This window comes from Lutra lutra, chromosome 7, assembly GCF_902655055.1.
Source record: "Lutra lutra chromosome 7, mLutLut1.2, whole genome shotgun sequence".
NCBI lineage: Eukaryota > Metazoa > Chordata > Mammalia > Carnivora > Mustelidae > Lutra > Lutra lutra.
Window position 1 is genome coordinate 126,044,795 of NC_062284.1, and position 25,281 is coordinate 126,070,075.

The window sequence follows — 25,281 nt, forward strand, 5'->3', positions numbered from 1 at the left end:
GTACCCTGGAGAACATAGTTTAACTGCTCCAGTTCTATTATTGCCATCAGAAAAAGTCTAATAACAAATTATGCCAGGTGAATATAAATAATACTTATTTCACTCCATTTGCTGCCTGGAAAGCACCCCAAACTTCTTTGCTAAACCAAACTATGGTATTCTGATAAATAGTTACTGACATACTCCAGAGTCTTACATGTCCAGAGTAACCAGCTGGTCCCTAAATTACTACCCCTCCTTCAGTCATGGTCTTTTGTGTTTATATATGAAGGTAGAAGTCTCTACCTTCACTCCCTATTAGCCATAAACATATAACATTGCCTTCTACCACCTTAATGTAACTCAATAAAAACTTGAGTTTTGCTAGAATGTGAAAGAATTTCAAGGTACCAGTGTTATACACCTGAGGTTAACGAGTACTATCTTGTATTATAGACTCTACCCTAAATAAGCGTTAAGTAAATCCTTCTGTTGAATATAGTAACCACCAGGCACAGGACTATTAAATATAAATTTAAATTAAGTAAAATCAAAGTGTAAAATTTACTTCTGCAGTCACACCAACATGTTTCAAGGGATCCATAGCCACATGCAGTCAGTGGCTCTCCCATATTGAACAGTGCACATGGATGGCATTTCCATCATCGCGGTAAGCACTGAGAAAGTCTAGTTGTCTTATTTGAACACCAAATATTTACTAAAGGCTGTGGCATCTCAGCTTCAAACAGTTTTCAGAAATAAAACAATATTTTATTAGAAATTCATTGAATCATTAAATACCTAAATGTAAGCTCTGAAACCATAAAAATCCTGGAAAGGAATATAGGCAGGAACTTCCTTGACACTAGCTAGAGCAACTTCTTTCTAGATAGGTCTCCTGAGGCTAGGGAAACAAAATCAAAAATAAACTTTTGGGACTAAATCAAAATAAAAACCTTCTGCACAGTGAAGAAAACAATCAACAAAACTAAAAGGCAACCTACGTAATGGGAGAAGATATTTGCAAATGACATATCTGATATGTGTGACAAAGGGTTAGCATCCAAAATATATAAAGAACTTACCACACTCAATACCTAAAATGAGTAATTCAATTAAAAAGGCAAAAGACATGAATAGACATTTTTTCAAAGACGTACAAATGGCCAACAGACACATGAAAAGATGTTCAATATCACTTATCATCAGGGAAATGCAAATCAAGCCATAGTAAAATATCACCTCACACCTGTCAGAATGGCTTAAATCAGATGTTAACGATGACATGGAAAAAGGGAAACCCTCTTGCACTTTTGGTGGGAATGCAAACTGATAGAGCCATTCTGGAAAACAGTATGAAGTTTCCTCAAAAAGTTAAAAATAGAAGTTCCCTACAATCCAGCAACTGCACTACTAGGTATTTATCCAAAGAATACAACAATACTAATTCAAAGGGATATACACACCTCAGTGTTTATAACAGCAGTATCTACAATAGCCAAATTATGGAAACAACCCAAGTTATCCATCAACTGATGAATGGATAAAGAAGTTGTGGTATAAACAATGGAATATTGCTCAACCACAAAAAAGAATAAAATCTTGCCATTTGCAATGACATAGCTAGAACTCAAGAGTATTATTCTAAGCAAAATAAGTCAGAGAGAGAGAAGTACAATATGATTTCTTTCACATGTGGAATTTAAGAAACAAAACAAATGAGCAAAGAGAAAAAAGAGAGAGGCAAACCAATAAATAGAATTATAGAGAACAAGCCGATGGTTACCACAGGGGAGGTGGGCGAGGGGGAACTGGGTTAAATAGGTGAGGAGGATTAAGGAGGGTACTTGCTTTGCTGAGTGCCAGGTGTTTTATGGAAGTGTTGAATCAGTATATTGTACACCCTAAACCTAATATTACACTGTATGTTAACTAACTGGAATTTAAATAAAAACTTTTAAAAAAAGGATCCTTTATGCAAAGTCAAGGCAAAGTCAACTAGAAAGAGTGGTGAATGAAAAATGCCATAAATTCTTTGACATTCCTCCCATCCAGAGGTGGAGAGTACTTCTCTACCCCTTGGTTGAAGTGTGGCCTATAGCTAGCTGCTTTAATCAATGAAGGATGGTGGAAGTGACACTGTATCTAATTCTGAGCTTAGCCTTAAGAGACCTGGCAGCTTTAAGGATGGTTTGCTTCCCTTCACAGCTGGGGAATCATGTAGGCGTTCTGACTGCCTAGTGGAAAGACCACATAGAGAAGTCCTGAGACTACATGAAGAGGGAGGTCAGTTTTCCAAATGCCCCTCCAAGATCCAGGCATGGGAGCAAAGCCATCTTGGATCCTCCATAGTAATCCAGACACCAGTTGTGTACCACCCAGTGAGAAGAGTCTCTGCTAAGTGGAACAGAATAACCTAGCCAACTCCTGTTAAATTCCTGTCCCAGAAAATCATAATAATAATAAAAAGGTTGGTGCTTATGCCATTGGATTTTGGAATAGCTTATTATACCATAACATAGCTAGAGTTTAGGGCAACAGATTAACTGTAAGACTGGCTACCTCATTTGGACATGTTTCAACATGGTCCTCTAGAAAATCATGAGGAGATAGAAAACACCAAGACAGATTTTGCAGAGAGTGTCATGCAATGTACCTGATGTTCCCAGAGAAGCAAAAGTGATGTGGGTGAGAAAGGAGAAGAAAACCTCCTCTGGTTCTCCTGGATGCTCTCTCCCAGTATTTCACTTGCACTATATCCAACTTTTAAGAAATGGCCCCTTGTTGATATTTTTGGTTTACTTGCCTATCTCCCCATTACACCATAAATTTTCTGAAATCAGAGATCTCCAATCTAGATGTGTCTCCAGCATCTAGAGATTATATTGTAAATATATGAACTATGACAGCACTCAGTTTCTAATCCAGCCCTACTACTCTCTAGTAATTTAGCCCTGGGCAACTTAACCTCCATGTACTTCAGTTTTGTCATCTATAAAATGGGGATATTTGTACAGTATCAACCTCATTGGGTCCTGACAATTGAATGACAAAATATTGTGTTGGGTGAGTGAATCAAAATATCAATTCCTTGATAATCTTTCCCTGGTTAGTCCTGGTCAGTTTATAAAACCCAACAAAAGTACACACTTACACACTCAAAATCCATTACAATACAAGAAGGGGTCTCAGAAACCAGACTAGGTGGGGTCCTCAAAGTCAAGGCTTTCCAGAAAAGCATATAGTGACACAAATTAGAGCTCTCTAATCCAATTCTCTTTCTAGCTCATAATAGGAGCTGACTTGCTGTGGCTCTGAGTTATTGGACTTGGGGCCATTGTGAAAGAAAGGACAGGAAAGGCTTTTTCATCCTCAGGCTGGAAAACAATCACCCAGATTCCGGCACTGGCCTCTGCTGGCCCACAGCTCGGTTCCAAAGAGCCTAATGGGTACAAATATAGTTCAGCAAAGATGACAAAAAGTGGAGAAAACAGGAGAAATGAATGCTGAAGCCCCAAGGCTGTATGGACATGGTTCTGTTGGGCTGGAGGTGGCTGCTGGTGCCAGAGGGTAGGTGTTAAAGTTGCTAGGGCTTTTGTAGCTTTTGCTGGGACCTCCACAGCTGAGGCCCACCAGAAAGGATTCTCACTGTCTCCCATTCAGCAAGTCCTAGGAAGGTCAGGTGGAACCTGACAACCGCAACTACAAACCTGTAGTTTCTGGAAGAAAAAGTAAATCTTAGAATCCTTCTGGAGAGAGAGAAGAGCATAGGTGTTGAGGGTATGGGTCCTAAAGTCCATACACCCAAGTCGGTATCTCAGTTCCATTACTTCCTTGAGCAAACCAGTTAACCTCCCCAAGCCTGTTTCCCCATTGGAAAAGGGGGCACAAAAAATAGTACCGGCCTCAAAAGTATTGTGAGGATTCAGTGAGATCATTTAGAACACCCTGTTTCATGATGACCCCATTTAAAATACCTCTTGCCCCCTTCCACTTTTTCTTTTTCCATTACATTTAATGCTGTCTGACATGTAAAAATATCTGTGTGTGCGTGTGTGTGTGTGTGTGAATAGAAACAATACATGCATAGTCTATTCTTTACTGTTTCTCCCCCTCTGCTACAACACAAGATCCAAGAAGGCAGAGAAATCTCTGTTCTATTTTTTAATAGATCGCAAGTACTTAGAAGAGTGTCAGATGCATAGTGGGTGCTAAGGAAATGTTTGTAAGTGAAGGTAAAGGCCTTGACCCACAGTAAAAGCTCCAGAACCCGCCACTATTACTTGCTTACCCCTGCTTCTTAAATCCTGCCCGAGGCTGCACTCCCAGTAGTCCCGTGTTCCATAATGCTGAGCTCATTCCTTTCTTACAGCATTCATCCCATTTTGTCTCTTATTATAACCTCTGTACTTGTGGGTCTTATTTCCTCTACTGGAATAAAAGTGCAGCGATTCAACGATCAGGTTCAGTGAGTGAAGATCAGGCCAGTATGTGCAGTCGTTAAGAGAATAGGCTTTAGAGTCAAACCGCAGTTTGCGTACCCAGCTCTGCCACTTACTGGCTGCCCTTGGGCAAGTTACTGTCACCACGCTTCATTTTCCTCATCACTTTAATGAGTGTCATAGTTGTTTTGCGTGCAGAATTGTTTGGAGGATTAAATGAGATACTACTTTAAACTTGCTCTCGTGGTGCCTGACACACAATAAAAAGGAAGTAAATGTCAGCTGTGATTATTCATCGTGGCCTTGCTCCCCCTGGATATTTTGCATGGCGCCTGGCACAAAGCATCCAGTAGAGCAAACAATCACAGAACAAATGCATCTCAGATTTAACCTGAAGCAACCCACGACTTCACACAGTTCTCCTAATGTTCTCTCACTCTGCCCTGCCTCGCCCTCTGTCCCCATCCTCCAAGCCAACTAAGTTCCAGTCTCTCCTGCCGACTGACCGCATCACCCCTCACGTCGCCCAGCTCCCATTTGTGAGCCAAAGCTGTCATTCTTACAGCAGTCTGGCGGGGCTGCAGGCTGCTTGTCAGAGATCAGGTCAAGCAACAAAGGAAGAGATTAGATGCCAAGGACTTACTGCATTTTAATGCTTGGTCCCTGGCCCATATTTATGCTAAGGGACAACAATTACAACACTATGACCTTGCATAACAAATGGATCTGTCAAACCAGGCCTTGCAAAATGACTTTCATGAATTCAGGCTTAACTGGTGATTTTCCAACACACAGTTGTTGGTATACACACAGGCCTACCATACTCATTTGTCAAAGTTGAAAGGAAAGGGATGCATTCATTCATTCATGTATTCATTCATTTACTCCTCTAGCTGTTCAACAACCATTTGCTCAGTGCTAGGCTAACACTGCTGAATAAGATATAATTTGCACTTTGAAGGAGCTTACAGTATAGGGGTGGAAGTCACAGAAAAGTCAACATGCTATGTAGAACAGAACAAACCTCCAGAACTTCCATGTCCTTCTGCAAAGCTAAGCTACTGTCTTAGCCACCCCAGGTGGCTATAACAAAAATACCATAAACTGGGTGGCTTATAAACAACAAAAAATTATTACAATTCTAGAGACTGGAAGCTCCAAGATCAAGGTGTTGGCAAATTTGGTGCCTGGTGAGAGCCTGCTTCCTGGTTCCCAGACGGTGGCAGTCTCTCTAGGTCTTCACAGGGTAGAAGGGACAGGAGAGCTCTCTGGGTCCTCTTTGATAAGGGCACTAACCCCATACATGATTCTTCCCTAATGTTTTAATCACATCGCTAAGTCCCCGCTTCCTAATATCATCACAATGGAGGTTAGGATTTCAACGTGAGTTTTGGGGGTTCACGAACATTCAGTCTAAAATAGCAGCTGGTAACTGAGGCCAGGATTTGGAAAATTGGAAGAAATAGGACTTTTTATATGTTCCCCTCAATCATCTAGGTAATTGTCTCCTCCTCAGTTCCCTTTGCCAGAGAGGATTGGAAGACTTGTCTGTGCATAAGAGGACAAACACGTTCTATCATTGCTCTCCTCAGTGGAAGAAATTACCACAAATTTAATGGTTTAAAACAAATTTAGCATCTTCTAGCCATAGAGGCCAGGAGACTAAAAAGGGTCTTCCTGGCCTAAAATTATGTGTCAACAGAGCTTCTTTCCTTTCTGGAACCTTTAGGGGGAAATCTGCTTTCTCATCTTTTCTAGCCCCTTGGCTCACAGGCTCCTTCCATCTCCAAAGTCAGCAATGGCAGGTGGAGTCTTCCCTGTATCACTCTAGTACTGATGCTTCTACCTCCCTCTTCTACATTTAAAGGACCCTTGTGATTACACTGAACCCACCTAGGTAATCCAGCAAAATGTCTTTATGTGAATATCAGTTTGTTAGTAACCTTAATTCCATCTGTTACCTGATTTCCCCTTTGCCATGTAACAAAACATAGTCTCGGGTTCTGGGGAGTAGGATTTGAACATCTTTGAAGGACTCTTAACCTGCCTACCATAGTTGTGGTAGCTTTGCCTTCACACTGTCATTATGGCCCTCTAAAATATTCAGGATGAAGTTGAGGGAATCATTCTGAGTGTCCCAGACCATTGGATGTAATAGTTGCTCATATGGGATAGATTGCATGCAGAGCTAAATCCAAGAACTAAGTCTTAGAAAACATAGCAAATACCTTGCTACCTGTTATCAATTGATACTTTGATCAGTTCCTCTTTAGAAACCCACCATGAGTAAAAATGTGATTCTGATTCCATGCAGCTCCCTGGACATGGTTCCAGATGCTGAATAATCCATCATTCTTAAGATCTTTCCATCTCAAATGGCCATTCCTCCCTGTCTCTCCCCGTGTCTTCTACAGCCCATCTTCTATCTGATGCCAAAGTGGGAAAACTCTGTAGAAATTTTAATAAAAATTTGTTGTTCCTGCTAACATTAGCCAATTTTGAAATGATTACATAGGGCAAAATGGAATGATTCTTGATTCTTCTCTTCCCACCACCCCCCATGGAACCCTCTGGTAATTCTTACTGGCTGTACTTCTAAAATATATACCAAATCTAATTACTAAAGTACTTCTCATCACCTCCACCAGGCCCACCCTCCTTCAAGCCCCACCATCTTATATTCTATTGTAATAGCCTCCTCCATTGGTTTTTTGGGGAATATGCCACCCCAAAATATGTCACTTTGGCATAAGGATTCATTTCCGCTGAAGGCAATTAAGAATTAAGAAAATTCTCTGCCTTCTTCCTCCATAGCAGAAAGAACAAGGTGGTTCTGAATCACCAGAGACAACTCTAGACTCTTAACCCAAAGGTGGCACCAGAGTAATCTACAAGCCAAACTTGCTAAAACAACCCTTATGTTTCATCAGCTTCTCTCATGTATTTGCCACAATTCACCACATCTAGAAGTTCAAAGTCCCTTCCCTTTGTCTTTGTCACTCTACCAATGTGTTGTTTTTTTGTTACGATGCCATATAAGCCCAGCTTCTAACCACCCCTTTGAGTTATTAGTCACTGAGTACTCCCACGTGTATGTGTGATGGACTCAAGAAACTTCTATTTGTTCTCTCTTGTTAATCTTTCTTCAATCTAATTTACAGGCCCCAGCCAATGAACCTAAGATAGGTGGAAGAAAGAAATTTTTTTCTCCCTTGTTCCTACTTCTCTTACCTGCCGGCTGTTTTCAACCTTGAAGCCAGAATGATAGCTTTAAAACAAAAAGCGGATAATGTCACTCTTCTTCCCAAATGACTTTTTCAGTGATTTTCCATCACACTATAATGAAATCCAAATCCATAATATGGCTCACAGGCCCTACAGAGTCTGGTCTGGACAACCTCTCATCTGCATCCTCAGTCTCTCCTTGTTCCTAATTTAGGACATTTTACACTGAATGTGAATCCCCTGCCTGCCAGCTTCTTCTCTAGGGTTTCCGGTAGCCAGCTTCTTCACATTACTCAAGAAACAACTTAAGTGTAGGGTTGCAAGATAAAACAGAAGATGTTCAGTTAAATTTGGATCTCAGATTAACAATGAATAACATTTTAGTAGAAGTATGGCCTTTGTACATACATGCTGAACATCTTATATTTTTATTTGCTAAATCTGGCAATGCTATTTAAATGACATTTATTCAGTGGGGTATCTAAATATCCTCACCTACTTCATATCCTATCTTTTTAGCTGACTTGATTATTAATATCATCATTATTGTTACAGTGGTTATATTGATTATTTACTAGTTTCCGTTAATTATCTATCTATCCAAGTAGAATGTAAACTTCACAAGGTAGGGACAATGTTTTAAGCACACTGTGTCCCCAGAACTCAGTACAATTTAAGAGTTATGCTAGTTATTTGTTAAAGAAGTAAGTCAATAGATAACTAAGCTTCTTTTTCCTTGTGTTCTGACTATATGGTAGCCACCCTCTTCCCCTCAAAACAGTGTACAGCTGTCTAGGCAGGCTTAGGGAAGGCACAACAAACTTGATTATCACAGGAGGTAATTTAAAAAGAAAAAGCTCCAATTTATATTTCAAAATATGTTCCCATCACATGTATTTATGCAGGTTAGCCCTAGCCAAACACTGTAGGCACTCAGTCAATGTCAGACCCTCTGCCCTGGATTACAACGGGGAATGGCATTTCCCTTTCTGTGTGAAGGGGATGAGGAGCAGCTGGCACAGGACCCCTGGGGAAATCCATTATGCATTTAATTGTCTGGGCACTTAAGGAAGGGATGGGGTCACTTTTCCAGTTCGGTTTTTCCTGTTCATTTAAATGCATACATTTAAATCAGGCCCTTCTTCCTGCCCAGCTGACAATTACCATATTTGACAGTTGCTAGTCCTCAGAGATGCCTGACTTGTGAATAATTTAGGAACCCTGGGTTATTGCCTAATCAAGACAACTGAATAAAAGTGAGATCTAGACTTGTAGCATCAGCAGCTCCTTGTCAAAAATGGCAGCATTACAACTGAGGAAGTGAGAGGCACATTGAGAAGGAAAAGCACTACCCCACAGCATTCTGCTATATGTTCATTCATTGAATATAATCTTTGTCTAATATTCATATCACAACAGTTACAAATCCCAACAGGATATATAGTTGACAAGAAGAAAGAGGAACTTCACCAGTCCTATATCCTGGATTTTACAGAAGAGTCTCTACTCCAAATAGACTGGGCCCTGTCCCCAAAAACCACTTACCATGGTGTTTGATTTGGGAAATATGGTGACTATTCATTTGTTCAACCATCAAAATTGTATTCTGTGCTTACCATGTGTTAAATATTGTTCTAGGTACCAGGATAAAATGCTTTAAAAAAAAAAAGTATCACCCCAGGGCACACAGAAGTTATTTGTAGAAATAGCTATCAAGCAAACAATGTCGCAAATATGAGTATTTATCATAATAAGTGCCATGAGGGAAAACTTGAGAATTAGATGATAGCGTGGTATAAGGAACATTGATTTGGATTAGTGGGAGAAAAGAGAGCTGGTCAGAAAAGTTTTCTTAGAAGAAATGACATGAAAGAAGATATTCAAAGAATGAGCAAAAATTATTCGTGCGAGGATTAGAACTAAGAGACTTCAAACCAACCTACAGGAAAACTCAGTAACAGGCATGAGATTGCAGCCTTGGAACAACTAGAATGGAAATCAAGATGGCAGGACCCTAATGAACCAGGTTCAGAAGAGCAGAGAAATGCCTGAAGGAGACAGGTCAGATTGGAATAGGGCAGGAGGGCCTTTGTGGCCTCTGGGAACAGGATTTCATTCAGAGTGCAGAGGGAAGCCATCTTAGTCTTAAACAGGTAGAGTGATAGGATTATACTTGCACTTCAATAATTTCATTCTGGCTCTTGAAAGTAGCCCATCTTTGGAGCAGATTCCCCAAAGTGAAATAAGGCTTCAAAGATCCACTGGGGAGTGAGGAAAGGATATCAGAATACTGATACTTTTTATTTAACATTTTTATTTTTATGTGTGTTTTATAATGCACATAAGCAGTAATGCAGTACTACCAGTATATAATTTATAAGCAAATAAATATAAATTGGAGTTGTGTGCCTACTGATAAGATTTAAAAAGGACAGGATAAAATAAATCTAGTAATCAATGGGTTAGACAAAATAGAGGTATACAGAGAAAATGACAGATTTGAGATAGTACCTGCAGGAGTGGGGAGGAGATCTTTATTATACCCTCTTAGGTTCTGAAAATGGAGCCTGCAAATTAGACCAATGAATGACAGTTTAACAGGACAAAAGGCATATACATTTGATTTGATATTAGTATTTTAATTTTTATATATGTGGAGGCCTTCATAGAAAAGAAGTGAAGACCTAAAGGATCAGTTAAATCTGGGAATTTGCATATAATTTTAACAAAGATTAATAATACATTTGTGAGATGTGATACAACAAAGGAAAAGGGACTTAGTGTCCTAGGTGCACTAATTGTGAGAAGATAAATATATTGGGGAAATTAAGGGAAGATGAGGGTTATTTTAGTAAGATATGTTTATAAAGACTTATCTCAGTGACTACTCTCTATCTCTAGTGATAAGGGTTATTCAATCTTGGTGTGGGTAAGGAGTGGGAGGGAACAACTTCACAAAGGGAAATACATGTCCTGCTTTTAGGGAGATGGGGAAGAGCAAAGAGCTCTTTCTGCATTTTTTGCTTTATTGCCTTCAATTCAAAATGATCCTTATGCAAAAGGGATGTCTTTAGGAGTAGCATATTCTGATCCCCTTCACACCCTAGAAGATGCTACATAGGGTCTCCCATGTGAGAAGAAGCTCAAACATAAAGCCAGAGCCACAACTTAAGTGTCAGTTCAGGACTTTGGATCTTGGGGTCATGCTGTATCATTTGCCTTCTCTGCTCCCCACATTTCAGTATGTCTGGCATTATGTCTTCAGATACAGCCCATGACAGGACTCTTAACTGTCCTTCTGTCTCAATTTCTCCAGGGAAGGAGTGTTTAACTCCTTAAGGTGCTCCCATGGCCCCCTGAAGTATATTCTACACACTCTTTAAAGGTTACATTTTGAGTTCTACTATCCCAAATATATTTTGTAACCAATAAAAATTCATCCAGCCATTTTCTAAAATTGAGATAATGGTCAAAAGAAATCTGAGTTGCTACTGTCCTCCCTCCTGACCCCTGGTGCTTATAAAGAATCTACACATACACACACACACACACACACACACACACACACCAAAGATGGGCTGGTAAAAGTCTTTCAGCTTTCAGGATTCAGCTTTCAGGATTCATTTTGTAGTCTTCATTGTAAGGTCATTCATCCTGAAGCCGGAGACCTTGGTGGGCTCTACCACCACCTTCTCTGAGTTGTGATAAGCATCCAATCAACAGGAAATTTAAAAAAAAAAAAAAAAAAAAAAGTCAGGCATGATTTCCTTGGTCAGGTGGGAAATTTGCTGGGGCTGTGGTGTGACTGGATATGATTGAGAAATTTCACTGCTTTAACCTCAATCTGCATAACAAAGCCAATGTTGGCTGCTTAGCATAATGGGAAGATATTCAGAATACCACCCACACTTGGGATGCTCAACAAAATACAGGCAGACACAGCTCAGAATCCTAGGACTGAGGTTGAAGGAGGAATTCACCCTCCCTTGCCTCCTCCCACTGTGTGGAGGGCAACCAGCCAGAGACACAGGTGTGCAGCTCATTAAGAACAGAATTAAGCCCAACGGGATAGGTAACAACCACATGAAGAATGCTCTGCTGAGTACACTCTCTTCCTGCTATGACCTTGAGAAGAGAGTTGGACGGAAAATGCTGCCTCCCTTATTTACCTGTTTGTTCTACTATCAACCCAGTGAGAAGAGGCACAAAGCTGTTTAATGTCTAGATCTGCAGCAGGAGGCCACGAAATATGGTTGTTTTAATAATATATTTAAGGAAATAGCTGCTAAGTGTACACAGTATGTCAAGAACTGTCCTGAGAGCTGGAGACGCTGATGAAAATAGCAGAAAGCCTGCATTCCAAAGGGATCTCCAACATATGTGAACACATATAAAACATTATTTCTCTTTTTAAGATTTTTTTCAGATAATAAAGCCACAGTGAGGTTCAGATGGCTAAATTCTTACTACCAACTATACAGTCTCACAGAGCATGAGGCCTTAGCAAAATTAGAGATTATTTTGTGCTGCAGACTTCAGGGGTTGCTGTCAAATAACAGAAACTAGAAACAAATCCTTGGTGCCTAAGGTCTGTTAAAGATCTTTGTTTTCAAGAAGAAAATATGCACAGGGATTTTAACCTAGAGTAGGGAACAAAATATGGGCTAGATAGAGGAAGGGTTGGAAGTTTCCAATATAGACTTCAAAAGGAACTAGAGTTTTGGTAACCCTATTGTCTTACTATATTCTAAAATATTGAAAACAGCAAGAAAAATGTGTCTGGTTTATTTTCTTGAAAGCCCTTAGGAAGTTTTTTAATTTGTCTGAGCATCTTGGGATGTGGTATCTAACAAGTATAAGTGATGTCAAAGATGAATTCGCACTTGGTAGGAAGAGACTATTTGAAAGGATTATTATGAGTGGTAAATGTGGGAAAGTTATTGCAATAGGGAAAAGGGCTACTTCAGTAGGAAGAGCACCGTGACCATAAGATCTATGAGAACTTCAAGAGTTAGGCAAAAAAGATGCTTTTTTTATAGATTAGGAGTAAACAAGGCTACAAAGAACGAGGTATGGGGAAGAGGATGAAAAGATGGTGTTATGGGATAGCAGATGGGAGAATGCTTTGTCATAAGGCCAGTCTCAGGGGGCGCTCTGTCTTAGCACAGGCTGCTTTAACAAACCACCATAGAGTAGGAGGTCATACTTAATGGAAATTTATTTCTCACAGTTCTGAAGGCTGGACTATCAGGATGCCAGTATGGCCAGGTTCTGCTGAGAAGCTCCTCTAGTTTAGAGACTGCCTACTTCTTGTTGTATCCTCAAGGGGCAGAGAGCAGAGAGGAAGCAAGCTCCAGGCTGACTCTTATAAGGGTACTGATCCCATTCATAAGGCTTCACCCTCATGACCTTATCTCCCAAAGACCCCACCTTTTAACATCATTATATTGGTGGGTAGGGTTTCAACATATGAATTTTGGGGTGTACAAATTTCAGACCATGGCAGGCTGTTAAGGAGATGTTGTGCATAAGCTCACGCTAAGACATGGAGCAAAGTTCAGTTATCTGGGAGAAGAAGGGAGCCTTAACCAAAGCTTTAAATTAACAAGTGTTTTGTTTCAGTTGATGAATGGGAACAAAACAGTTTAGCCAATCATTGAAGAGGTAAAGAATGGAAACTTGAAGAGTCTGTGTCTGGCCTTATCATGGGCAAACGTGGGAGTTATCCATGAGTCTTATCTAGGTTGTATGAGGAAAAGTGGTTCTTTGAACTAAATCATTTCCAGGAGCACAATGGGTGAGAGGGTGTCTTGATCTCTGTTCTTTCCAAGAACACAGGGCTCAGGTAAAACTTAACATGGTCAGTAAGAGTAATTATAGAGGTAACCAGGCTTTTTGTTTAAAATCAGATATTCCAGAAATATCCAGTTTTAATGGAATCTCTTAATGTTTGGACATGGTGTTTTGGCTTTTAAGTAATTGGGCATTAACTTTTTTTAATAGAAATCTACAACACAACACCCTTCCAGGGTGCCATTAGAATACCACATTAACCCGACAAAGCCCTCAATTTAAATATATTATAGTGTAAAAAAGTAATTGTCATGGTGAGGAAACCTCTCATTTATGACCAATTCAGTAAATATCTATTGAGCATCCACAATATGCGTTCTGCTTTCCACCAACACTGTATTCCCCAAATCCAGCTTTTCAGTAAAATCTAGCTTAAACAGCTAGTTCAACCAACCCTACAATAAACATACTTTATATACAAAAGGAATTTTGTCAAAAAAAACTGTTCCTTTTCTCTCCCGTTACCATATCTTCATCTGGGTTGTTTCTATATGAGTTGTACCAAGAGATATTTCTTAGCGGCTGGACAAAAATATCCAGATATCTTTAGAAAATTCCTGTTAGAGAATATGCAGGCAAAGGAGCATAGGAAATCACATAAGAAATTAAAGTGATGAAAAATTAATTGCAGCTTAATCCTAAAACGCTTTACAACCTATACACACAATGTACTGAGCCAACATAATAAGCAGTATACATTTAGATAACCCATTTTCAAATATTACTTTTAAACTGTAATCTCCTTCAATTACAGAACAAGAATAAAGCATCATTAAGCATGTAACAATGGAAGGGTAAACTGCCTGAGTTACATGTTAAAAAAGCAACCCCCTCACCACCACCATGTAAACACTTAGGAAGGGCCCTCCTGCCTCTCCACCTACCCACTAATTATGTTTCTCCTTCTGCTTTCTCCACCCACCACCCAGAATTATTTCAAAGGAACTAGAGCTTTTATTTACTGAGTTACCAGAGTGTTAATCATGTCTAATGGTTTTAACACAAAAGCAGCCAAACTTTAAATATGTTACTTGGAGGCCATTTTTGCCTTGCTTCCTTTTGTCCACTTGGTTTTCTCCTCCTGTCTCGAAATTCTCCCCTGATTCCAGTAAACCTGGCTCTCTCCATTGAAATTAGCACCTTTTTTCAGTGAGCCTATGTTGGGGTAAGGGGATTGGGGTGCAATTTAGGAAAGAAACGGCAACAGTGCAGAGATCATTGGCTTCAGAAAGTCATCTTATTAATCCCTATGTCACCATCACCACTGTAGGGAAGGAAAAATATTCCTTCTACCCTCTTTGGGCTTTTCATCTGTGCTTTAGAATTAAACTGACATAAAACAGATTAACAGAAGAAAAGCATACAGATTTATATAAATTTTGTATGACATGGGAGTCCAAAGAAGTGGTAAAACCTAAATGCTTTTATACCGCATTGAACAGAGAGAGGCAATTGTGGAAAAGTAACTAAAATATTCCAGAGAGGCTAAAGGAAGATAAGAATATTTTGACAAGGTCTGTTTGTACAGAATTCTCTCAGCTTTGGCTCCCCATTGAGGAATGTTTCTTTTCTCCCCATACAAGGAGAATATCTTTCACATGGGAGTTTTTAATCTCCTGTTTTCAGGCAGAAAAGGGAAGATTAGAATGCCCTTCTCTTGCACCTGCTGTTTTTCAAGTGGCTTTAGCTCAAAATAATCCCTATGCTGAAGTAGCATATTTTTAGGGTACATATGCTGCCACTCTTTACCACCTAACACAGTGCCTGACCCCTAATAGATACTCCATCAATATTTATGAAGTGGGTGGGGAGGGAGGGAAGGAGAGAGGAAGAAAAGTAAGCAGGCAGGTGATGTTATTCTTCATTGAAAGGGTAGAGAACTCTTACTTCTTGAGGGGAATTTACCAAAGAGATCAAGCAGAAAATAATGATAGGAGGTGGCAGGGAAGCTCCATCACATTTCCTATTTCCCTTCTGCTCTACATATGTTTGCCCTACAAGGGTAGATATAAGATGGTTGGTTCTAGGACACAAAGAAAGATCAGTTCTAGAAGGCTCTGGTGCCAAGCTGATCTAAGAATTAATTGCTCTCTCTTAAACAAGTACAGGATCCATTAGCTCAGTGATGTGGTAAGGGCCTCAAGGTTCCTTTCTCTGGACTCAGGTACTATTGTCCATCATCACTGGCTGGGGAGAGTTAAGCAATAGGGATGTGAATAGAGCTGGGAGCAGTGTTTGTTAGCTATAAACACTAGAAACCACCTATAGGTCACTGGTTTTATTTCCCATTCTGCATAATTTTCTGAAAAGGTATGGGGTAATCAGTAATTACTTAGAATACAATGGCCAGAGTTAATTGTTCTTCTTCCAGCTGTGTCAAAACAACAACAACAACAACAACAAGGGAATTAAGAGAACTGAGCCTATAAATGGGCTTTGTGTAACAGGAAGCATAAAATAACACTTAGTACTTTATTTAGGTTTTTTGTTGTTGTTGTTGTTGTTGTTTTTCCCAAAACACTTGACCATTTCCAATATGTTATTTCTACTGAATACCCTTAGAGGACTGGTCTGGTCATTTTGACAATCCTTCAAATCCATTTGGAAACAAAGAGGGTTGAGACCTTGGGGTGTCCCAGATTTGTCACTGTGAGTCAGTGAATGAGTGATCTGTGCCTGTCAGACCAACCTAACTTTCACTTCCACAGAGAAGCTGTCCCAGAGGAAGCAGAGTATGGCAAGATGTTCTTCACAGTTAAGCCTACAGAGGCAGGCTATCTTTATTGTTCATTGTTAGTAATCCACACATTTTTGAAAATTAAGTATCCAGTCCTCCCCTCACCCCACAGCTTCAAGAACAGTTAAAAAATCCTGGGGCTCTTCCTAGTTTTCTTGTCACAAGAATTAATTATTCATAAGAGAATGTAGGTTACAAACTCAGGTGTAGGAATGAACATAGGGCATTGTGATACAGATTTGCCTATACATATTACAGGATTCTGTGCATTTATATATGATGTAGGAAAGACATTAGGGTTCAAAGCCAATGGCCAAGAAAGAATTCTTGAGATGTCTTTAGTGAAAAGAAGTGGTTTTATTAAAGCACAGGGGACTGCCTGGAGTCATGAGGAATGGCCCATTATATACTTTCAAGTTGGAAGGGGGTTAGAGATAGCTTTGGAGGCAATGATTCCAGGACCTTGAAGGGCTAGCTATTGTTAGGAAAAGGTCATTTACTACTGCCTAATAAAACCTGAATCATGAGACCATTCAGATGTATATCAGTGGTCATATGTTTGGGAGATGATTTTCAACAAGTATCTTGGGGAGTAGAGATAAAGGAAGTTTCCAAAGGAATTTTTAAATGTTGAAGTAAACTTACACGATCCTGGAGGGTCAGGCTAAGATTGCCTTTTGCCCTTAGCAAAGTATTAACATTGAGGCACCTGAGTCCCTAGAGGAATGTCACTCTGCCTGTTTCAAGGACTTGTCAATGGGCTATAGTAGTAAGGAAATTTAATAATTTTTCTCTGCCTTTGTTTTCCACATCAGTATATATACAAACACACATACATACAACACACACAAACACCTTCGACGTCATGACATGCCAATCTACCAGGCTACAAAGTCAAAAATGCAGTTGCAAGTGACATCTTCCCAATATATTCCTGTATAAAACTCTTTCCAGTTCTAATTGTATCAGGCCTCAGTAAAGCATTTTCTCTTTATAACATTCTGTGGCTCCAATCTTTTAAATAATGTATTTAAGAGCTGTGTTCCTGTCGTAAGCATTAATTTCTTGTTAACATCTTGTACTTTTCCAATTGAAGATGTGCCTATCTAGACTGCATTCAGTCCCTGAAACTTCAAGAGCTCATCCCCTACTAATTGAAAGGGTGATGGTTAGGGTGGTGACAGGGGAAGTGATATGAGGAATGGTCTATAAAACAGAAAAATCTACCCCCATTCCTTTTAGCCAAATTCCAACCATCTGTGCATGGAATGGCTCTTCCCAAGTACCATACTGAATCTCATATTTTTTTTCTAGGAAGTCTGAAGAGGATCAGAAGGTAGAGATACCTATATATACTAAAAAAGCAGATTTAAACATTTCCATGAAAAGATAGAGGTAATCCCTTACTGAGCAGTATGCTAATTTTTTTGATCTGACAATATAATCAAATTATTCCAATACAGAAAGAGAAGAGGCTCTACAGAAATGTGTTATTAATAAAAAGTCCAGAATCCTAGAATTGTGTTGTCTAATATGGTAATTGTTAGCCATATATGGTTATTTAAAGTTAAGTTAAAATTAATCAAAATTTAAACATCAGTCCCTTAGTTGCACTCGTCAACTTTCCATATATGACTAGTGGCCATCGTTAGTTGCACTAGTCAAATTCCTATATATGACTACTAGCTGTTGTTCTGGGCAGTGCAGATATAGTGCAGATATAGAACATTTTCAACATCACAGAAAGTTCTATTGGATAGCACTGTTCTAGAACATGAGGATTTTTCTAAAACTACTTTAAAATCTGGATGAATCATAAAGGGTTAAATAAATCAGTTTCCAACTCACACTAAGTTAAATCCTGGTACTAAGTGAACCTTGAGTTATTATCAAGGCATCAGTGTCTTTGAGATGTTCATAAGAAGACAAAAATAGCAAATGAAAATAAAATTTTAAATGAAAAAGATTCTAAAAATTAAAGACTAATAAAATTCATGTATTTTACTGACACACACATACCAATAGCTAATGAGAATGTTGGTATACTCACAAAGAAGAATGTGATGATTCTTAAGAATCAGCATGAGCTTAAGACAAATACATTCCCTTCTCTTTTTGATAAGGAAATTTGGTGAGGCAATGTAATCTTACCCAAGACTTCAGCAGAGCTGTAACAAAGCTTTTAGGACACCCTTGTGGGCAAAATGAAGAAATGTTTGCTGGCTAATAATACTGTTGTGTGTTTTCACAAAGGGTAAGACCCTGGAACCTAAATGATATTGATTAAAGTACCCATGCCTGTCTGGAGGGAGGTCCCCAATGACAGACCTAAGGGTCTAGTTCTTGGTTCTCTCCTATTCAATAACTTTATCTAAAGTTTAGATTAAGACATAAATGTCATACTTATCAAATGAAAGATGACAGAAATTTTCGCTGGAGGACAGAATCAAGCTCTAAGAGATTCTTAAGGGAATGAAAGTAAAAGAGAGAGAGAGAGACGAAAAATGACATGATAAAATTTAGCAGGAATAAAAGTCAGATACTCCATTTAGTACTCTGCGATATTTCATCAGTTTGTAGCACTACTTAAAGTGAGGTTCAGGAGGTCAAGTTCAGAAGGCTGTAGCTGACCTTGTGCTTTCCTTAAGCCATAGATATCTGCTTCATTTTATTCATCAAATTTTAACTTGAGGCTGCCTTGAGAGAACTATACTGATGAGATCAAAAGAAGTCACAGTCACACCAGATTCTCTACAGTTCAGGTAGAGGGAGAGCTAGAGCCTTATAGCCCAGCCAGGAGGGAAAGAGGGAGCATCACAGGGGGGAGGCTGCCTAAGGAAGCCCTTAGGCTTTAGGTTCTGTGTTAAGTCTCTCATGGTTTCATCTCCTCATTACTCCTCGAAAAGAATTTCATCATAGTCTTAACTACCACAATATCAACATATTTCCCTTTAAAATCATTGGAAAGACATTCTTTTAAGAGAATGCATTGCTTTTCCTATCACTTTCTCTTCTGGAAGTCATATTTAAAGGAAATACTAAAGACCTAGGGTGGATCTTGAGAAAGGTGTCTAGTAGAATAAAAGATTCAGGGGAAAATTTTCTCAGTTCAATTCAGCATAAGACAAAGAGGAAGAAAGAGAGTGGAAATGCACACAAATTAATATGCTAATGGATGTGATATAAATTCCAAATGCAAGAAGGAAATGAAGTGCTTTGGAATTGTCATTTATGTAAGGAATAGAGATTTTTATTTAGCCTCTAGAAAAGACTGATAGAGGACATGATAGCAAGCTTCAGCTATTTGGACGGCAATTATAAAAAAGATGAATTAAATCTACTCTGTGTTACTCCAGAGGATAGAATGAGGGCCACTGGGTAAAAGTTATGGGAAGCATATTTCAACTCAATAGAAAGAAGGATTTCCTAATAATTAGTTCTGTCCTAAAGTGAAATGAGATCCCTCAATAGAGCAATCATCATTCTCGGTGGGATGTTCAACAGAAGCCATATGTCGGTGGCACTTGGGAAAGACTCCTGCTACTGGCAGAAGTTTGACCCAAATGACCTCTAAGAACCTTTCTACTGCTGAAAGTATATGACTCTGTTTTCTACTTCTTCTCACCTTTGAGGTGTAAAACTAGGGAGTGGCCTGGCTACTCAATATAGGATCATAAATCAGACTTTCCACTGTTTTCTACCTCCTCACTGTCTCCAAGCAAGATAATATAGCTACCCTCTTAAAGCCTGCAATGTGGGGGCATTCATGATATATTAGACTGTTTCTGTGTCTTGGATTTTCTTGGCTTTTATATAAACAACTTAATTTGTCTCACTTTCCCTCCTCCTTTGGATACAACACATAGCATTTGTTTAACCCTTTCCTAAGCATTAAATGTACCACTGAAAGCACAAGGAGAGCTTATAGTACAAAATATAATGCAAACTAAGATACATGTGGCAATTTGGGGCTTTGTTTATATGTTTGATTCAAACAAACATTTGTAGAGTAATTTCTTGGAGTTGTATATTCAGTTACTTATAAAATATCTTACTTTCCTAAAAATGGCACCTAATTAAGGATTTAAGTGAAGTACTAAAATTATTAATGTAGGGTTTGAGATTCTATTTTATTCAAAGTAAACTTTAACACCTATTATTTATAAGGTTTATTGCTAATCACTATGGAAAACACAAAGATGAGTAAAGATAAATCCTCTGCCATGAAGAAGCTTATAGTTTAATGATATGCAAATAATTAAAGTCTCCATAGAATGATATGTCTTTTAGAGAGAAAGTTCAAAACTGGCCAGGGAATATCAAAGCAGATTTCATCCAAGAGAAGGGCAAAAAGCCATACCATAAAGGACCATTAATGCAGGAATAATCCATTTGCTCTTCACTCAATAGATGTAAAGAAGTCAACAAAGGCATTTGTACAAGAGTCCCATAACAGGAATTATATGTAGGGAAGATTAATCTAGCAGTAATATATATACTAGTTAGAAGAAGGGACAACCTTGTTGATGCTGGTTGAAGGGAAACTACATGAAGGAAGTAAAAGTGGAAGGCGAACCTGAAAACATCACATGGGTCAATCAATAGCATTTGGAAATTGATAGGAAGTGATTGGAGAAGTTCATGAACTCAAAATGGAGAGGTTAGATTAAGAGAATTTCCAGGCATGACAGGCTTAAAGAAGCATAAAGAACTTGCTGAGTGGAATAAACAAATAGAGATGAAGGAGGGCAAGGGGTATGCAGGTGGTGAGGAAGATTTCAGAGAACAAGTCAGTGTGAAGTATGGTTCCTCTAATCCAGTACTTCATCTTGGTAGTTAAGTCAAGATGGCGACCACTGGCACCGACAGGGCAGGAGTATTGGTAGAAAGTTGAATTCCTGAATATAAAAACAGAGTATCAAGTTAACTGTGTGGAAATGGGAAGGAGATAGTTAAGTGGGTAGAAAGAAAGAAATTCAATTATTAAGAGATCTGGAGAGAATCTAAGGGACTGGATATATTAATCATGTCTGTTTATATTCTGTATTTTCTGATGCTCAGGCCTTGCAACTCCTTGAGAGACTGTCTCCCCCAGCTAGCCAATTCCTAGAAACTGTAAAAGACTCTCCTGCAAGTGCTCCTTTCATATGAAAACCAACCCACTCAAAACCCATTCCTCTTAATCACCTCTTTTATATGTCCCTTACACTCTAGGCCAAGATCTACGAGCCCTAAGCACCCCATAGCCAAGTACCAGACAACTCATGACAACCTCCACCCTCCAGAGCCTACTGAAATTTTTCAAACTAGCTAGTCCTAAACTGCTTACTCTGCCTCTCCCACTCCTTCCCACAGAAACCAAATAAGGGCTCTTGCCATGTTTTCCCTGTTGCCTCCTAACTGATCCCAGTGCCTCCCTGTGTGGCACTATGTGGTGAGGCATACTCCTTTCTCTTGGGAACTATGAGTAACTCTTTTCAATGGTAGTTGTCTCCTGACCTTTTGGCCTCACCACACCTAAATAATAATAAAACCAAGGTTTTAAAACACTACAGATGACTAAAATGAGAAAAGAGAAATTTATGAGTGGATAGTAAGAATCTCAAAATGGGGCATAATTTTGAATGAGGACATTAAAGACAGAGATCACAGCTTGTCAGGAAGATTGGAAAGGTTTTATAAAATAGAGCTGTCACTTGAGAAGCACAAGGAAGGTTGAACTAGATGTTGGAAGATATATACCAAACTCCAACTTGTTCCCAAACTTCTAGGGAACACCAAGGGATTATAAGAGTAAGAAGTTAACCAGATATTTATCTAGTATTTATTTCTCTTATGGGAGCCATCTGTGGTCTAAATTAAACCTCAGTAGAAGTTTCAACAATGTGTGTGTAGATTGAATAAGATTTAAACCCCGCTGCAGGGCATTATCAGAGTAATGTGAAAAGAAAAGTCAGTTTCAGTTACTATGACCAGAGGAAAAGGGTTTGGAAGTAGGCTTCTAAAAGACACAGTAGAAGGGTAAAAAAGGGTGGCAGACACCATTACATTAATAGGACAAGAGTATGGAAAGAGATTAGCATATGGAAAGAGATGGAGAGGGGAGGGTTGGTACCTGTGGCTCAACTCTCCATAAGAGGAACTACAAAGAAAGGGGTTCATGATGCCACAGGGAGAATACCAAGCAACCATAACTTCAACCTAGGGGAATTTGGAGGACAATTCAGTAGAAAGTGTGCCATGTAGGTTCTCTGTGGTCCCAAATAGGTCTCCCTAAATGCTAGTCAAAGACCAAAGAGAGTACTTGCTAACACTTTAAATCCAAGTGGAGCCCTGAGACTATTCATTTATGGGTATAAATGCAGTGTAGTTATCATCTCTGCTTAGTGGTGACCCTAGATGGGATTGGAGGAGTTGAACTTGTAGAAAACATAAAAGGCATTGCAAAGTCACCAGATATCTATCTGGTATTTATTTACCATGTGGGGGTGATTTGAAGCTTAAATTAAAGCTTAGTAGAAGCATCAGCTATGATGCCATAGGGATGTATTTAGCTTAGAGGCTTTTTGTTTTTCATCTCTGAAAGAGAAAAACAAAAATTTCATGAAAACTAGCCTTCTTCCCATCTCAGCCCTTATTTTATCTCCAAATATAAAACTGACATTAAAAAATAAATGTAATATATCAGAATATTTAGGAAAAGGCTATGGAATGAAAAAAAAAAAGAAAGAAAGACAAGGTAGGCGATCAGGAGTGCCAACTGGCTCTTGGGCAGAACAAGTTGAGATATGAAATAGGATGCTCAAGAAGGTCTTACTGTGAGAGAAAGACCTGAAGAAATGCTTAAAGTAGGTGATGGCATGAGCAAAGTAGCTATAAGGGAGAAGTACTTTCTAGATGCCAGGCACTGTGTAAAATGCTTTATAAGCATGAGCTCATTTTCACCCCTATGAAATATTTACTATCATTATCAACACTTGACAGATGAGGAAATGGAGCAGAGAAAGGATAACTAGCTTTGCCAAGCTTACACAGCTAGTTAAGGACAGAGTCTGTGTGGGGACCAGGCAGTCTAATCATTAAAGGCATTGCCTCTTTCTAAGCTCCTTCTTTCCCTTTAAGCTCCAACCTGAATTGTACCACACTCCACCCTGTTAAGTGGAAGGCAGAAACTCCAGAGAATCCCAGAGAGTTGGTTACAGAAATGTTAGTGCTCTGTCAGTTCACAACCTCTACCACAGAAAAAGAAAAGTCCTGAACCCCAGAAAAGAACCCCCTAGCCAGGCTCTAGCCTTCAGTGCAGTGACATCACCCTTGTGAATGTGGCCCACTTGGGGTTCTGGAATGTCCCTGGAAAGAGGCAGAAAGGAAGTGAGATTTAGTGAGGACTTCTCCTTAGTCTCTCAGAATACCCCATTTCCTCAGTTCTAAGGGACTGCCCATTCATTCATTCATTCATTCATTCTGCAATGGCTGACTGCCTCCTATGTTCACCATACCAGGCCGCAGGTGCACACAATGGACGTGACCCCCGTGCCCATGGTACTTCTAGTCCAGGAGGAAGGCAAGAGTGAGGAGGTCACATCTGATGGAGGAAAGGGGAATCAGAAAAGAAATTGTAAGTAATCTATTCATAGCTTTCTGGAGAAAAATAGTACCACCTAAACGCATGCAAAGATTGGAAAATGAATTCTAAGTTTAGAAATTTTAAACTGAAAAATGATTCATCTTTGAAGAGAAAATTTATGGATTTATCACTTTTGAAGTATCTGGAGTTAGAATTGGAACATAGCATATGGCCAGCAAATTAGGTTCCCTGAGTGACTGCCCTGCAGTCATCCTACCCCTCAGAGAAGATATTGTGTTGTGGTAGAAAGAATTAAGATGGAGACCTGGTCTCCTGCTCCCATATTCAGTGGATTATCCATGGATTCTCCAGCAAGCCTGTAGAATCACAAAAGCCCTTAAAATCAGACCTCACTCCCTGCTGAGGGCAAAAGGAGATGGGAAGAGTTTCAAAGCATGAGAAAGACGTGATGTGCTGTTGCTGGTTTGAGGATGGAGGGAGCAATGTGATGGGGGATGCAGGGACCTCAAGGAGTTGAAAGAGGCTCCAGCCCTACAACTAGCAAGGAAATGGGGACCTCAGTCTATGACCACAAGGAACTAAATTGGGCGGACCACCTGAATGATCTTAAAAGCAGATTCCTCCCATGAGGCTCTGGGTAGGAAGGTAGTTCTGCCTGTGTCTAAATTTGAACCTTGTGAGACTCTAAGCAAAGGACCCCACTGAGCCATGCTGTATGCAAACTACTGATATACAGAACTGTGATACAAGTAGGTATTGTTTTAAACTGCTAAAGTGATGATAATTCATTATAGTAGAAATAAAAAAATTGATACAGGGGCGCCTGAGTGGCTCTGTCAGTTAAACATCTGAGTCTTGATTTTGGCTGGGGTCATGATCTCAGGATTTGGGATCAGACTCTGAGTCGGGCACCATGCTCAGTGGGGAGCTGGCTTAAGGATTCTCTCTCTCTCTCTCTCTCTCTCTCTCTGCCCTTTCCTCTCTCTTTCAAATAAATAAATCTTTTTAAAAATTGATATATAAATCATTATAAGTCATTGTGGCAAATCTGTTCTATGTTGTCATATAATACTTTTTTTTTAAGATTTTATTTATTTTTTTGACAGAAATCACAAGTAGGCAGAGAGGCAGGCACAGAGAGAGGGGGAGGCAGGCTTCCTGCTGAGCAGAGAGCCCAATGCGGGGCTCGATCCCAGGACCCCGGGATCATGACCTGAGCCGAAGGCAGAGGCTTTATCTTAAACTTAAATTCTAGCTCATCAAGGGGACATGTTACTATACCTCCCAAAGCATGGGTTTAGGATATTAAGCCCCCAGCCCTTAAAGGAGGTGTGGTTTCACTGTAAGAATTAAATTAGTTGAGATATAAGAAAATGACTGGTCTATCAAACATTTGCTTAAATTAACTGAACTTCATAGTTTATTCAGATCTCCTTAGACTTTGCCTAATAGGCTTT